At 51.2% G+C, this 16009-nt stretch overlaps 1 long non-coding RNA gene across 2 annotated transcripts in view; it reads left to right on the forward strand.

Annotated features, from left to right (window-relative positions):
- Positions 1 to 261: 261 nt before the first annotated feature.
- Positions 262 to 16009, forward strand: part of LOC110347821 (uncharacterized) — an 89805-nt gene continuing 74057 nt past the window's right edge. The window contains exons 1-3 of one of the 2 annotated variants that reach the window (XR_002392674.2): positions 262 to 394; positions 13549 to 13732; positions 14449 to 14628. This is a non-coding gene — a long non-coding RNA (uncharacterized LOC110347821). Of the gene's footprint in view, positions 395 to 13548; positions 13733 to 14448; positions 14629 to 16009 lie in introns of those variants that run through there. The other variant, XR_015440459.1, reaches the window with a different exon arrangement.

The raw sequence follows: 16009 nt of genomic DNA on the forward strand, positions 1-16009 counted from the left end.
AGACACAGAGTCAGTTTAGCATGCGGGCAGCCCGAGGGCTCTTGCCTCTAGTTGGCAGAGGAACCCCCAAGTCTGACTTGTCTGGCCTTTATTCACCCAAACATGGGTACAAGCGATCAAAAGTAACACAAGACTCAGCTGCTTTCTGATATCCCTTAGTACACACTCTGGTAAACAACTTTACCTCAGCTGTCTGGAGTTTTCCTTAGAACCTGTAATATGCAATCGCCCTGGAGTGCAGCCTTTCTCCTTTGTGCTCACAGAGGAGGCCAATCAGACCTCAGTTCTCCTCTGGTCTCCGACAAGAATCCACATTGTGGATTTGCAGAGAGGTACCATGAAGTAGCCGTCCAGTGGTTCTGTTTTAGAACCCGGGGTTCAGGCAGAGGAAGAGGTAAGTGGAGGGGCAGGGGCTCCCTGGTCGGCCTGTTACAGAGGAGCAGGTATAGCTCTGGCTTGACTTTTTTTTGGTACCAGGGATCGAACTTGGGTCCTTGCACTTGCAAGGGAGGCGGCAGAACCACTGAGCTAAACCCCTGGCCCAAAAACATGCAGTTTTTTGTTTTGTTTTTTTTTTGTAGTACCGGGGATTGAACTCAGGTTCTTGCACTTGTGCAGCAGGCAGTGAAACCACTGAGCTAAATCCCCGGCTAGCTCTGGCTTGATAAAGGACCAGACAGACTCTGGTTTGAGTCAGACCTCAGACAGCAGGTGGGGAAGGAGCCCAGGTATCTGGGCCCTTGGCTAATGGGCAGGTGGCCAAGTATATGAATTTTTGATGAACCAGGGCAATGCTTCATCTTCTCTAAGGCAGAGGAGGTGCTGAGGAATAGAAAGAAACCATGTTGTAAGACCTGGACCTGGGTCTTGTTAGTTGAGAGAGATATCCCTTTTCTCAGCAAATATTTCTGGAAAGGGCCAGATAGGAACTGTTTTAGGCAATATGGATCTTAAGATTTCTGTTGCATTTTCTTTTTCTTATCCTGTTACCCGCCCCCACCCCCCAGCTGTGAAACTGTAAAACTATCCTTCACTTGCTGGTCACACAAAAAGAGTTGCAGGCTGAATTTGGCCCCAGGGCTATAGTTTTCCCAGCCTTCATCACATCACTTTGTTTTTTTTCCCTCACTGAGTCTCTCACAGTCTGAGTTATTATCTTATTTTATTTATTTTGTTTCTCTGCCATTATGTGATTGCCACAAGACTTACACTCTTGGCTGCTTAGTTCTCTGTGGTGTCCTTGAGGATGAGGGTACTGGTTGGCACTGGGGGGCCACTCCAGTATCAGTGGAATGAATACATGTGTTATCAATTCCTGCTTCATCTCTGGTAACTCACCTGTGAGATGAGGGACCTTCCAGAACATTCCAGTACATTCTGAGAGTCTCATTCACAGAGGGATGTGGGAACTTGGGTCTACCTTACAGATGGCTTGGGAAGCTCCTGGGTACAGTGAGAGGTAAAGCAGACAGGCTTGGGAGCTGGTCTGCTCTCCTCTGCAGCATTGGGCCATCCTGACCATGTGCACAGAGGGACTTTTCTGTGAAAAGACCTTTTCAATTCTCTGTTGATGGTTTGTGTTCCCCATAGGCATGATAGCCATCTTATTTAGCAACTGATGTGAGCACAGGGCTGTCCAGTCAGGACCCAGACTACTGTGAACAACTGTTTCCTCACCCTGTTTCTCCAGTCTTGGCCCAACCGATCCCCTCTACCTGGGCTTTTTGCCATGACAAACTTCTCAGCTTTTCACAAACATTCCATGCCTCACTTCTTTGTTCATGCTGCTTCTTACATCTGGAATGTCTTTTCCCAAGGCTTCTTTTCTTTTGCCAGATGAACTTTTATGTATGCTTTAGGGCCTGACTCAAGTGTCAGCTCCTCTGTCCCCTGGCACACTCAGTTGCTGCCCTATCTGCTTTCCCATGGTTCTTTAACCCTTCTTGGACATCATGCTTCTATGGTATGATTGCCACTGACTTGGGTTTGTCTCCTCCTCCAGCCTTGGTCCACAGCGCCTGGCTTCTAAGAGCACTCAGTACAAGTTTACAGAATGAAAGGATGATATTCACATGGCAGATTTGGGGGGAACGTACGACTGGGCTCAATCTGAGATTTCTTTTCCTGGGTTGTGACACTTGGCTTCATCACAGATGCAACTGGGTGTTTTTGTGAGAATCTCAAGTGTTGAGGGAATTGGATGGCAGACCTGGGCAGCTGGTCCTTCAAGAACTGGCACCTACTTTAATGGTGCCTCAGGCCCAGGGTGCCATCTGGATGAGGCAGGGCTTCCAGGCTGAGGGCAGGATGATGGGCTGGGTCCAGCCTGGGCTATGAGGCCTAATTCACTGCTCATCAGGCAAGCCACCTCCTCTCTCTGGCCTTGGCTTCCCACTTTTTCATGAAGGGCTCTAAAGTCCCTCTGGGCTTCCTTCCAGAGCCACAACATCAGTGATTTCCCAAGGGAAAACCTGGTCTTCAAATTGGATCCTCTCTTGCAGATCCAAACACCACCCAATCCTTATATGCCTCCACCTCCAGAAGGCCACCTCCTGCTCCAAGTCACATTCCTCTCTGGGACCTCTGTCCTCTAAGACACATGCTCACAGTGCTGCTGCAGCTCTGGAACAGCCACTGTTGCCGGGCATGGGGCTGTTGTCCAGTGCCAGGCATGGTCTAAGTGTGCACCTGGCACATTGTGAAGCTCAGTGTTTACAACAATCTCCTCCTCATTTTACTGAGGGTTCAGAGAAGTAATTTGACCAGCTGTGGTGAGTGCCTTGGTCCATGTCTGAGGTCAACTATAGACCATTTCTGCATGAACATGTGACTTCCTGTCTCTGGCTCAGGGAGTGTCTGGTCTGAGGACTGGGCTGATCTGAAGTGCCATGGAGTTGGCACCCTGGAGAATGCCCCAAGTCCCTGATCAGTGAGGGCAAAGCTTGGCTGACAAATACCACAAGTCCATGTCCTGATAGGACAGTTCAGGAGGTGGTGATCTACCCAGTCTCTCTGGGCTCCCTGTAGGGCTGAGCTACTCATAGTGGTAAATGTACATTAATTTACCTTTTGTTGGCTTTCTTCCTTCTCCCATCATACTTCCCCAGTCCCCCATCCTTGTTTCCTGGGATTATACCCCAGAGAAATTACCTGCACCCAAATCATTATGTCAGAGTTTACTTTTAGGGAACTCAGGTTAAGCTCCTTACTCAAGAGCCCCCATCTGCTAAGTGGTCAAGCTGGATTTGACCAGGTCAGGGTGACCCACCCGGTCACCATGTTGGTAGCTGGGCTGGGGAAACTGGTTGGGTCTAGGTCAGAAGCTCCTGGTGACAGAGCTGAGATTTTTGGTGTTTATGGCCTCAGTAGCTGATTTCAGTGTGACCTGGATGAGTTTTCCATGGATGTTTGCTGAGTGTCTTAATTACTTTCTTGTTTCTGGAATGAAATACTTGACACTCACCAGTTAAAGGAGGAAAGGTTTATTTCAGCTCACAGTGTATAAGGGTTTTAGTCCATAGTCAGCTGGCTCAAAGGGAAGGTGGCATGACAGAAGGGCACTGAAGAGGAGAAACAGTCTATGGTAAGGCAGGCAGGAGGCAGCAAGCAGTAAGCCTTCTTTTCCTTTTATTTCATTCAGGCTATGAGCCTATTGGATGGTACTATCCACACCCAGGTTTATGCTACCAATCCATGGACTAATTTACTTATCACATACCCTTAATCCATATTCACACACTCTAGATCCAGCCACCTGCAAAAAGCTCCACGTATGAGGACATGAGGCTTTGGGGGTGGGGGTGGGGATCTAGATACAAGCCATAACACTGAGGGAATGTGGTTTCTTTCCAGGAAATCTGAAGCCAAAGCTAGAGAGTGGGAAAGGATTTGGGAGACGCCACCCTGGCTTTGTCTCTGGTCACTGATATGTTTCTCCTTCTCAGGCCCACTCTCTGTCCTAGAAGCTGCCTGTAGGTTAGCTACTGCCTCTAGGTTTCGTGAACTTGGCCAAGGAAGAAGGGTCTTCTGAGGAAGGGACCAGCTCAACCTGCTTAGCAGGCCCTGTGTAGACCTGAAGGGTATGGACATCCTGGTCCCTGCCCTGAAGGTCAGAAAGTGGCTTGGTAAACCCAGTTGACATTCCTGAAGCTAACTATTTGAGGCCTACAACATTTCTGCTTTTTAAAAAAATTATTCATTAAGTTTATTGGTACATTTTAGGTCTGCAATATGATGACATTCATCATTGGGAATTTGTACCTTTACATGATGTGTCTTGGTTATTTTTTCCCCATTCCCCTGCCCTCCCTTTAACCCCACCCCCCTGATTTACAAAGACTTTGTTTCTGCTTTTTCCTTTGCTCGTATTTTTTTCCTTTCCCTTCTTTCCATTCCCCTACCTTTCCTGTTTCCCCTTCCCCTTTGCCCCTTTTCTTCCTATTTCACATTATCTATTATACATTTTGATCCCCATTTATACTTTCAGTTTCTCACACTAGAGAAACTATTCAGTATTTAGACATGTGTGTCTTATTTATTTCACTTAAGAGTATCGCCTCAATCCATGATGTTTCTGCTTTAAATGGAGGGCTGGAGACTCTGAAGTGCTTACGGCTTTTCAAACAGGTTCTCCAGCTGGCCTCCATGCCACCCCCCAACCTCTTGCTGGGGCCTTCTACTGGGGGCTTCTGCTGGATGAGCCCAACAGGGAGCTGAGGCCATGGGGATAGATCAGCCCTGGGGCACGGAGCTGGACTGAGAAGGATGTGGAGGCTGTGGGAGATATCAGCCTGCAGGGTGTCTGGAGCCCCTGGCCTGCAACTGTACCTGTGACATTCCAGAGGCAGCAGCCCATTTGGGGGACTGTGGATAAACTCAGGGGTGCTCTGCCAGAGTTACATCCCCAGCTCTTAAAAATTTTGAGACAGAGCCTCATTATGTTGCCCATGCTGGCCTCGAACTTGTGCTCTTCCTGCCTCAGCATCCTGAGTAGCTGGGATTATGGGCAGGTATCACACTGCCTCCTGTTTAATCAGAGAACATGCTGTCCTGAAGGGTGGCAGGTGGAGCTGGGTGCAGAGCCTCCCTTTCGACTGGATGCCTTCTCTCTGCAACTTAAGGCTGCCGTGAAGCTCCACATTGAAGTAATTTCTCAATTTGCTCCTTGCTTGTGTTTCACTGACCTTGAAAGTGCCATTGTCCAGGACCGGCGCTAATGGACCTTTACACAGTGACAATAAAATATCTCAGCTCTTGGAAAACAGAAAGGAGAAGGCGCCTCCAGTGATGGTGTGTGCACTCCAGTGTCTTCTCATGGAAGAGTGATGTGACTGACTCCCCACTTACCCCACAGAACCTTGTCTCCACCCCCCATCCTGCCCCTCTGAGGCTGGAAATGGCACTGCGTTAAAAAACCCGTCAACAGTAGTGCAAACGTCACCTTCCCCCACTGAGTAATGTAATGGCCGATAGCTGATTTGTTTTTATGTCCTTTCCAACTGAACACAGAATACCAAGAACAGAGGGAAAGTTGGCCACGACAATCTATTGAGGGGAAAGGACCCTGCTGGTGGATGCAGTTGGCATGGTCAGTGAGATTTCTGAGATCTGGAAGATGCTTTTAGCTACGGAGCTGGATCTCACACTCTACCTAAGACTTGTTCTTTCCCTCTACTTGTAGCATGTCGCTGCCTGGGAGCTGGGCCTCTGCAGGTGGTCTGTTACTCGTGCCCTGATCTGGGCCTGGCTAGTCCCACCTGGCCAGAGGGTGGAAATGAATCAACTTGCACTACAAACCTCTCCAACCCGACCTGGGAAGGAGTAACAGCTTAGCTGGTGTCCTGAGCCGTGGCCTAACTGCTGTGGGCAGCTGGAGGGAGCTTCAGTGGGATGGGGCGACCCAATGCGGGGTGCCTGGTGGGGGACTGAGCTGCCTCTGAGCCAGGACTGCAGAAGGTGTGAATGCAGAGAAGAGTTCTTGGGTGGTCAGAGAGCCTCGCTTAGTCAGAACACTCAACCCAGCAAGCTGAGCTGTGGAGTAGAGCTGCAGCATCCTCTCCCTTCTGACCTGGATGTCAGGACACTCTGGAGCGCATGCTGGCTCTGGCCTCTCTGACTTTTTGTGGAACCTGGTCAAGCCTTTCTCCAGATTTCTCAGCCACCCCACCGGAGTTGCTCATGACATGTGGTTCCTGCTGGCTTTGATAGCTCAGAGTCGCTCTCTGCCTGGGGTCCCTTTGCTCATGTCTGAGCCCCACACTGGCGACAGCTCCGCACACCCAAGGCCTCCAAGCTCTTTCCAAGGCACCTCTGTGCCCTGTCTGCTAGGGTCTCATCGCCCCTCCAGGGGTCCCGAGATGTGCTTGGGATGGGTGACTTGCTCCTGGAAGAGGGCATGGGGACTGGATCATCTGGGGTTGCTGATAAAGAACGTGTAGCACCTCTGCCAGGAAACTTCACACTTGACCCATGTCCTCAGTCCCGTCTGAGCCTGTCCCCTCTGAGGAACAAAGCATGCCCCTGACCTGTACAGCTGCAAATGGAGAGGCTGAAGGTGACCCAAACGCATGATCTTGCAGCTCTGAGGCTCAGGGGTGATCTGCTTCCTTACCTTTTTTGGCTTCTAGACGCGTCTGCAATCCTTGGGTCCTGGCTCAGCCTCCATCTTCAGAGGCAATGGGTTGAGACTCCCTCACACTGCACATCCCTCCCGCTGCTGCTTCCTCTGCCCCACTGCCCCACTCCACCCCCCTTTCCACTTTTAAGGACTTGTAGCATTGGGTTGAGCCTGCTGTGGTTTGGACACAATTCTTCTCCCCCAAAGCTGCTGGTGAAATTGGGTGGCCACTGTGGCGGTGTTTGCTGGGAGGTGGCTCTGTCAAGGGTGACCAGGTTGTTGGAGAGGAATTCCTGTCTCTCCTGTGAGTTCTCACTGTGTGGGACTGGCTTAGTCACCACAAGAGCAGGCTGGTATAAAGTGAGTCTACCCTCCAAGTGTTGCCTCCTCTGCACATATCCGTTTGCCCTTCTCTTTTTCTGCCATGAGCTGAGGCAGCATGAATCTCTCACTGGAAGCTGAGAAGAATTTTGTGCCAGACTTTTGGACTTCCAGCCTCCAGAACAGTGAGCAGAAATCAACCTCTATTCTTTTTTTTTGATACTGGGGATTGAACTCGGGACCTTGTGTTTGCGAGGCATGCGACAGAACCACTGAGCTAAATCCTCAACCTCTATTCTTTATAAGTCACCCAGTCTCAGGATCCTGTTAGAGCAACAGAAAATGGGCCAAGACAGGGCCCATTCAGATAATCTAGTCCAGTGGTGGTGAACCTTCGCACATGTGCTGCAGTGGGCTGTTTGTATCGTTGAAAGTCCTAAAAGGTTCGCCATCACTGATCTGGTCTAATCTCCCCATTGCAAGGGCCCTTTCCTGATCCACACCTGCAAGTCCCACAGCGTGTAAGGCCACGCATCCACAGCTCTAGGGATCGGATGTGGACATTAGTGGGGGCCATTATTTTGCCTCCCACCCCACCATGAGGCTTGGGCCTCCTCTTTGGAGCCCCCCCTGACTGCACCAGGTGTCAGGTGTCACACGCCGTGTGACAGAGCTCGTGGGTAATCACTATGGTGGTTAATTAGTGGTCAACGTGAGTGGGGACGCCCAGCTGAATTGAGTTAGGGAGGTTCTGGCCGTGGAAAACCCACTTAAGGAGGACTGTTGTCAGAATGGGGTAAAAGGATAACGGGAGAGGAGGATTTCATGTTGATTTCCCCCAGAGAAGCTTCGGCTGCTCTCCTCAGAGGAGCTCTGGTCCTCGCCTTCCAGAGGGATGGCTGCTGCTGTCTTCAGAGGAGCTCTGGTCCTTGCCTTTGTCTTGAGCTTTGTCCCTGGCTTTTGGCACAGACTCTGGCTTCCAGCACCTGCCTCCCGCCTGCCTGCGCAGCCTCTCTAGCCTCCAGCACCGGCTCTTGCAATTTCCGGTGCAGACTCCCCAGTCTTGCATCGCAGATTCCTCAGCCTCCTGTTATGGACTGACTTGTACAGGACATTGCCCTGGGATCCAGGCCCTCGGGTGGAGCCTTTAGATCTCTAGTGCATGGACAGATCTCTCGCACTCTTCTATATTTGACCCTGTGGGCGGATATTGTCAGCTAATCTTGTAAATTTCTGTGTCCTGCAGTAAATCTGTTCTCTTGCAAACACTCACTACAACAATCGCTTTCCCTAACCAGGATTATGTGGGCAGAAACCTTAACAACTGTCTGGGTCTCTAGGGTCTAGGGGCTGGCAGATGAGTTCATAGCTGACCCTGGGGACTGAGCAGCTCCAAGCTGTCCGAAGAATGGAGAGTTTCTCTGGGGACTTGGCAGGAGCAGGAAGCTAGCCCCAACCATGCTTGTGCTGGTCCATTTCTTTGGTCCTTGGCCTGCAAGCATGGATCCTAACCCAATCAAGGTGGAAAGACTGAAGCTCTGAGAGGTACAGGGACTGCCTGGGTTCCAGGGGAAGTGACAGAGTGCAATTCTGGGTTACCAGGCTTCCCCACCTGCCACTCATCCTCTCTCCCTACCTTACTGTTTTCTACAAACTTCCACTCCCCAGAGCCAGAGTTCAGTTCTAAGCCCCAGCGCCTCAGAATGTGACTTCAGTGTGACTAGGGTCCCTGAAGATGGAATTCATTAGGATCAGGGTGTTGTGCATCAAGGTGGACCTTACAAAGGGCAGTCCTGATGGAGACCCACACAGGCAGAAGGCCACATGAAGGCCTGCAGAGATGGGGGAAGCTTCCGCAAGCCAAAGGACACACAAATTGCAGCCCCCAGCAAAAGCCAGGAGAGAGGTCCAGGACAGATATCCCTCGCTCTGCCTCAGAAGGAACCAAGCTGCCCGAGAGAGCAATTTCGGATTTCTGGCCTCCTGAACTGAGGCAATAAAGTTCTATTGCTAAAGGCACCCAGTTTGTGGTGCTTTTTGAGAGCAGCCCTAGCAAACTGAGACCCTACCTGTGAGCAGTGGCCTAGGGTCAGGGTCTCTAGCAGCTGCTGAGCTGGCCCTTCCTGAGCCTTCGGGCTCTCACCCCCTTTCTCTCCCCTCTGTGGCCCTAGGCACCCAGGCCTTCTACATATTCATTTTAACAGCTTGATTGGGGTGTGACAGCTGTCAACACACTGTGAGCAATATGGCAGTCTGAGGGGCTTTGACTATGTACGTAGCCACGCAGCCACCACCCTTGTCAAGGTAATGAATAGACCTGCTCCCCTAAAGTTTCCTCATTCCCTACTCCCATCCCAGGCAATCACTGCCACTATCAATTACTTTGCATTTTCCAGAATTTTATATTAGTGGAAATCTCCAGTAGGTACTCTTTTTTTTTTTTGGTACCAGGGATTGAGCTCGGGTCCTTGAGATTTCGAGGCAGGCGGCAGAACCACTGAGCTAAATCCCTGGTCCCCAGTAGGTACTCTTTTTATTTTGATTCTGGGCTATAGGAGCTACCTGGCCCTCCTGCCATAGGTCTGACCTTCCCTCCTCCTGTGGTTCCTTTTTCCACCTCTGGCTAGCATCTCTCAGGTCTCAGCAGTTCCTCACAGAAGCCTCCCCTGGTCTCTAGACTGAAGACCCTTGCAACACAGTTTGCTGGCATTTCCCCCTGCTACTCAGCACAGATGGAAGTCAGCATCATCTGTGGCCCATTAATGGCTGGCTGGCTACCAACCTCTGCATGCCAAGGGGTAGCCATGATGGATTCTGCTCGCCACTATCCCTGGCTCCTGGCACCCACACGACACAGAGGTGCACCTGATGAACAAAGACATGCCTGTGCGATGGAAATGGCAGCAGCTGATCTCTGTGGCTAGCCTGGGTCAGTCCTGCTGTCTGTTCCAGTGACCTTAGCGGGAGGCGGTTAAGCCTTCCTTTCTTCCTTCTGATTCCTCTATTTCCTCCTCTTCAAATGGGTGCAGTAACAATGCCCACCTCACTGGGATGTTGTAAGGTTGAAGGGAAATGATGCATGCAGAGAATTTCAAAAGGCCCCTGCCACATAATTAACACTCGATTCCTGATGGTCAGCGTTCTGCAGGCTGTCAGGCTGTCCTCCCAGAGCTGAGCTTCTGACTCTCCTTCTGAATGATGGGGCTGCAGGGCCATGTCCCCCCTTCTTGCTAACAAGCTTCACGGTTACAAGCCTCTTAGTGGTTTAGTAATGCTGGAGAATTAGCAGAGCATGTTAAATCCCCCATGTGAGCTTGGTTCTGTTCCAGCATTGGGCTTTTAGAAGTGCTGACAGTGCTATGCTCTCCTGAAGTCCTCTCCCTGGGAACTCCGGCTGGAGTTATTTGGTGCAGATACTTATGCAGTTGAACCCATGAATAATGGCGCTGCAGGCCCATTGAGAGGTGGAGTCTCCAGCTGGGCAGCTGTAGTTGTGGACAGTGGGCTTCCCACTGACCTGACACCCACGAAGCCTCGCAGATTCCACGGCCCCTCAGCCTTCTCTGCAGTCTCCGAAGACTGTCTGGTGTAGGCTAAAGACAGACTGGGACAGGCTTTTGGGTGAGAAGGTTCATCCAGGTTGATGTGGCTATGGCCATATGAAGGCTGCATGAAGGCAAGGACAGGGGGTGCTGACCTCTGAGGAACCTGGGGACATGTTGGGCCAGGTCTCAGTGGGGTTTGGGCTCGGGGCATAACTCTGAACGTTGTAGTCTATGAGAACAGGTCTGCTCTGAAGTATAGTCATGTACAGCCTGGGTGACTACACATGGCCACCCTGTCTGGACTGCTGGTTTGGGGATTAGTGTTTCAAGGCAAGAGCTCAGCCCCTTGAGAACGTGGAGGAAAGCAGTGCTAAATGAGAAAAAAGCTGCTGATCTGTGGGGAGAGCAGGTGGCACAGAGCCCAGCCCCTCCACCAAAGCTGAGGACCTCAGGCCCTCGTGGAACCTCTATGGTTTCACCTGTATCACAGGGAAGTCAGAATGTCCACCTCCCTGTGTGGTGTCGTTGGGAGACCATGGGAGCTGGGGCTCACAGAATCTTTGTAATCTGCTGGACAGAACAGGCAGGCTGTTGCTCGAGGCCTTGTATTCCAGAGGACGCACTGTAGCTGTCCCTGGGAGAGACCCTGCACCATCACCACCTCTGTGTAAGATGTGGTTATCTGGGGCCTCCTGGAGACTGGAGCCAGCATCAGAGCCAGAGCCCTACACAGTGTGTGTAGGGGGCAAAGGGGGCCCCAAAGGAGGCTGAGCCTCCTCCCAGACAGCCTCCTGTTCCTGGGAAGTTCTGCAGCAGGTGTTTGTGTATCCCCAGCCGGCTTTGACATACACACACATAACCCGCTGATTCATGGGTCCTGTGGGGCCCAGTGTCTGTGGGGATCCACTGTCACAGGACCATAGTGAGGCTGGCCAGGGTCACTGGGGGAAGTTCAAGTGTGACACCTCGTCTTGGGTATCAGTGGCAGAAAGGAATATTCTTGGGGTACCCATGTCTTCAGGAGTAGGGTGTCATGGGGCTCTCCTCCCCAGACTCTCCCTTGCTCCGTGCTCAGTGCCAGTCTCTCTCTGGCGGCCTGTGTGGCTTCCTTCCCTGCCTCCCCCTCTGAGTGGACACAAGGCAGGGTCCCTTCCTACCCTGGCATCTTTCTCGACCTAACCTCCCTCCCCCTGCCCTGTGTCAGCATCTCAAAATCCCCTAAACTGAGCTACTGAAGCAGGTAGAATGTGGAGAGTGAAGACTGCAGATACTGATAATTCATTATCTTTTCCTTTTGTTCCTATGATATATATTATTCTTAATAACCCTCACATGATAACTTGGCAGGGTTGGTATTACTATTTCGATTTTACAGATGAGGAAACAGGCACGAGGAGGCTAGGACCCACACTCCTGACCACACAGTGGGCTCCCCCAGCTTCACCGGAAAGCTGGTCCCTCTTCTGCCACTTCTTTTCTTTCAAGGGCCACCTGTTTGAGGAAGCCTCCAGCCCTTTAATTTGTAGGACTGCACTGCTCACAGTACTCTCATTTATTTCTCCCTGACTTGGACTCCATCCTGCAGAGCCTGGGTGGGAGAGCAGGGTACCCATAGGAGCCCTGGGAGGTGCCCTGTCACAGTCTGCTCAGGCTGCCAGAACAAAACAGCACAGGCCGGGCCCTTAAGTAGACAGCCGCTCCTCAGTTCTGTTTCTGGTGGCTGTGGGGAATCCTGTGATGGCATTCTAACCCTTACCAGGAGTGTGACCTCTTGTTTGTGCCTCTCAGCCTCTATTTTTTCATTTGGGAAATAGGAATAATGGTAGTACCTGATTCTCCAGGTAACTTTGTGGAGAATATTAGGTGATTTATATACTGGCACTGTCCCTGGCACATGGTCAGTAAATGCCAGGGGCTGGCTGAGGGCAGGATGACATGGAGCCTGGAGCACACATCCTTGGGTGCAGGATGAGGTGGGATTTGGGGTGGTGTGTGCCCTGCACTTTATAAGAATCAGTCCCCACGATGGGCTAGAGAAGTTGGCAGTTGCTTTGCTGAGCTGGGCTGAGACAGGAGGGAAGGAGGGGATAAGTCTTAAGGTCCCTCAAGGTCATGGAAAGGCAGGGCCAGTCAGGTGTCCAGTGAGCTGTGTCAGTTCAGAAATGGCACCCATGCTTTGAGGCATGGACAGCCATATTGGAGGGTCAGAGGTCAGAGGAAGGGTCAGAGGTCAGAGATCAGAGGGAAGGCTTTCTTGGGGTCACCATCCTCATGTCCCTAGTTAAACATCTTCATCTCTGTGTCCCTCCTCTGCTGACAGGTGAGGCACAACTCTAAAGCTTGGTGGTTCTAATGAAGTTGGTGGTATTCATGAGTTGGCGAGTCATTTAATTTTTTTAAATAAATAAGATTAAAACAGGGCCAGGGATTTAGCTCAGTGGTTTTGCCGCCTGCTGCACAAGCGCAAGGACCCGAGTTCGATCCCTGGTACCAAACAAACAAATAAGATTAAAACATTTAATTTGGCAGAGTGTTAAGTTTTTTTCTGTATGATCTATTGTAGTGAAGGTCATTTTAAAACATGACAGCTCAGAAAATGAAGAGTCAGGGTGTTTATAAATTAGAATTCTTCTTCCTCCCAGTAGCTGCTGCTTATCTGAAAGCCTTGAGTCCCAGAGCTCACCAAAATCAAGGGTTGGGCTGTTGCTTAATAACCCAAGGGCACTGGTGTTGAGTCTTGTAGCACATGCACCTCACTGAGGGCCCTGGTCAGCTGCTCCAGGGTCCTGTTAAGCGATACACCTGCTAAGAGTGGACAGGTGTCCCCTGTCCCCCAGAACTTCCCCAGAGTACTTTCTGGGTTCCTTCATGGCGTGGGGTGGGAAATGATGTGGGTCCAGGTGCCCACTTGGGACCCCCCTGGATGCTTCTTATGGGCTGAACCAATGCTGTCCCCTCCAAGTCCCCAAGATTCACAGGAGGGTGTCACTATTCCTGCTCCCTTCACCTGTACTCCAGCCTGGGGACAAGATGGAATCTATGTATATCTCCTACTCTCTTACTCAGGACCACACCTTGCCTGATGAAGAGGTGCCAATTGTGTGGCATTTTCCCATGTTGGAAGAAGATCCCGGCCCCAGACTTCCTATGTGCTGAATGCCGGTCCTACCTTGGGCTGATGACATGCAAAGCAAACTCCAGTGGGATTTCTTGACAGAGCCTTATCTTGGGAAGGAGAAGCCATCCAGAGGTGGGAGTTAGGGGTAGGAGCTGGGCTGTCCCGGGTCTTCCTGGCCTGAAGATCCATGCTTCTGCCATCCAGAGTACTTACTTCCTGACACAGGGGCCAAGGGCTAGATATGCAGGAAGTCATTTCACCCACACAACAGCCCCAAGTGGGAGGGCTGTTCTTTCCTGGATTTTCTATGTATGGAAGCTGTGGCCCAGAAGGGCTGTTTTTAACAGTCCATGGGCATGCAGCTATACATAATTGGAATCGGGACTTGTATCCAGACTTGAGGCTTCCCTTCCTTTCTAGCTGCTGCTGCTGCTGGCAGCCCTTGGTGTTCCTGGGCTTGCGGCAGTGTCACCTACATTCTGCCTTGTCTTTACATGGCCCCTCCCTCTGTGTCTGTCTCTGTGTCTTTTCCTATAAAGACACGAGTCATGTTAGATTAAGGGCCCCAGACACTCCAGTGTGACCTCATCTTAACCAATTACAACTGCAAAGTCCCCATGTCTATCACAAATTGGGGTAGAGGGGGCTAGGACAGTCTCTTTGGGGACCTTTCCCAGCAGATGGCTATGGATGGGGGGTTCATTGTAAGCAGCCAGGAAGGTGCTTTCTCCACCTGTCAAGACCTGGCACTAATGCCACATGCTGTGATTAGCATTTATTGAGTGCCTACTGCATGCTAGGGCTGGGCTGAGTGCTCTACAGACACCGCCTTAAGGGTCTCACTGCAGTTCCAGGAGCTGGGTTTCATTGTTATCCCTCCTGGACCAGGAGCCACCTACCAGGTCTCTCCATAGGTAAGTGATGTTTTCTATTTGGAAAGCTGGGGTCTGGGGTGGGTTTTATTCCAGGAAGGGAATAGCAAACACCTCTCTGCCCTCCCTGGTTCTTGCTCTTCTCTGGGCCTCCAGTTGCATCTGCCCCTACATGCTGTCACTTTCCAGGAAGGCTGGTGATGGCTTCTTGTGGTAAAGGGTTGGAATCTTGGGTGCTTCTTCTCCCATGATGGGGAGATCACACAACACTGTCTGTCCTTTAATAGAACCAGGGTGTTTCTGACACAGTGGTTTGTCCCTGAGTGAAGAAATCACAGCTCAGGGACAGGGGTCAGGGGCCTTGACATAGCTTTGATCCAATATGACATTTGTGACAGGCTGTCAGATCATCTGCTGCCCCGAAAGTGACACAGTCTACAGGTTCATTCATTCAGGTCCTGTTTACAGTTATGTCTCAAGAGCAATCAAGTCAGCAAGTAAGACCCTGTGCTTTTACGGGAAACCTAGCCTGTAAAATCACTGTGGTAGGTGACCCTGACAAATTGGGGGTTTGTACTATTCCTGCACTCTTACAGGATTCGAGCACTGCCGCTCTTACTGGCATCAAGGGACAGGCTGGGAAGAGAGCATCAGATTTGGGTTTGAGGTCAGCCTGGGCAGGTTCAGGCCTTAGCCACTTCCTTTATTAGCTTGATGGGACCTCGGGCAAGTCACCTGACCTACTGAGAGTGTCTTCTTGGAGAAATGAGGATAATAATAGTATGGCCATATAGCCCTGCCACTCAGGGGCTGTCTGCCTTTCAGGTGATTAGGCAGGAAATTTAAAAACCTTACACAAGAAGAATATCTTCTATTGGGTCGAAGCAGGAGGAGCAGGTTGGTGGGACGTGTGCCTGCCTGAGGCGGAAATGGGCACCAGGGAGGAACTGTGGTGTCTGTCCCTCCCACCTCCATTTCAAGGAGTGCTTTTGACCCCTCTAGAAGGAAGAAACGAAGTTGCTGCCTTGATAAAAGTAGTGAGGTTTGGGGGCTCAGGCATGATATTGGGGACAGCATGAGATCCTGACTGAAAGCCTGGCACCCCTGGGACCTGGATTGCGGCTCACGCTGAGGAAGCTCGGCTGGCTGGGTGCGTCGGGGAGATGGTGTCCCGAGAACACCACGGCAAGGGGCAGACGGAGCCTTTCCCTGAGGGGCGGCCAGGCAGCAGTGAGGAGGCCAGAGCGGAGGAAGTTGCTGATTGTCCGCCAGCTCCCAGGAGCACCCAGCAGAGGTTACAGTGAGAACCAGCCAGATGTGGGCTCAGTGGCTGTACCCACCTGCAGGTGGCCAGGACACGAGTTAAGTGAGTGTTTACATGAAGGCATTCTGATGGGGTGAAAGTGCTGTAGCCAACTCCAGTGTACCCCACTCTGCTACCTCTTTGTGATCCCCAGCCTCAGTTTCCCCGTTTGTGAAATGAGAATGATGAGAGTGAGCTCCTTCACCAGGATTGTTCTGAGGATCAAATGATGTG

Source organism: Heterocephalus glaber, unplaced genomic scaffold (genome assembly GCF_053883595.1).
Source record: "Heterocephalus glaber isolate CG9 unplaced genomic scaffold, H.glaber_assembly_v1.0 deba00001497, whole genome shotgun sequence".
Classification (NCBI taxonomy): Eukaryota; Metazoa; Chordata; class Mammalia; order Rodentia; family Bathyergidae; genus Heterocephalus; species Heterocephalus glaber.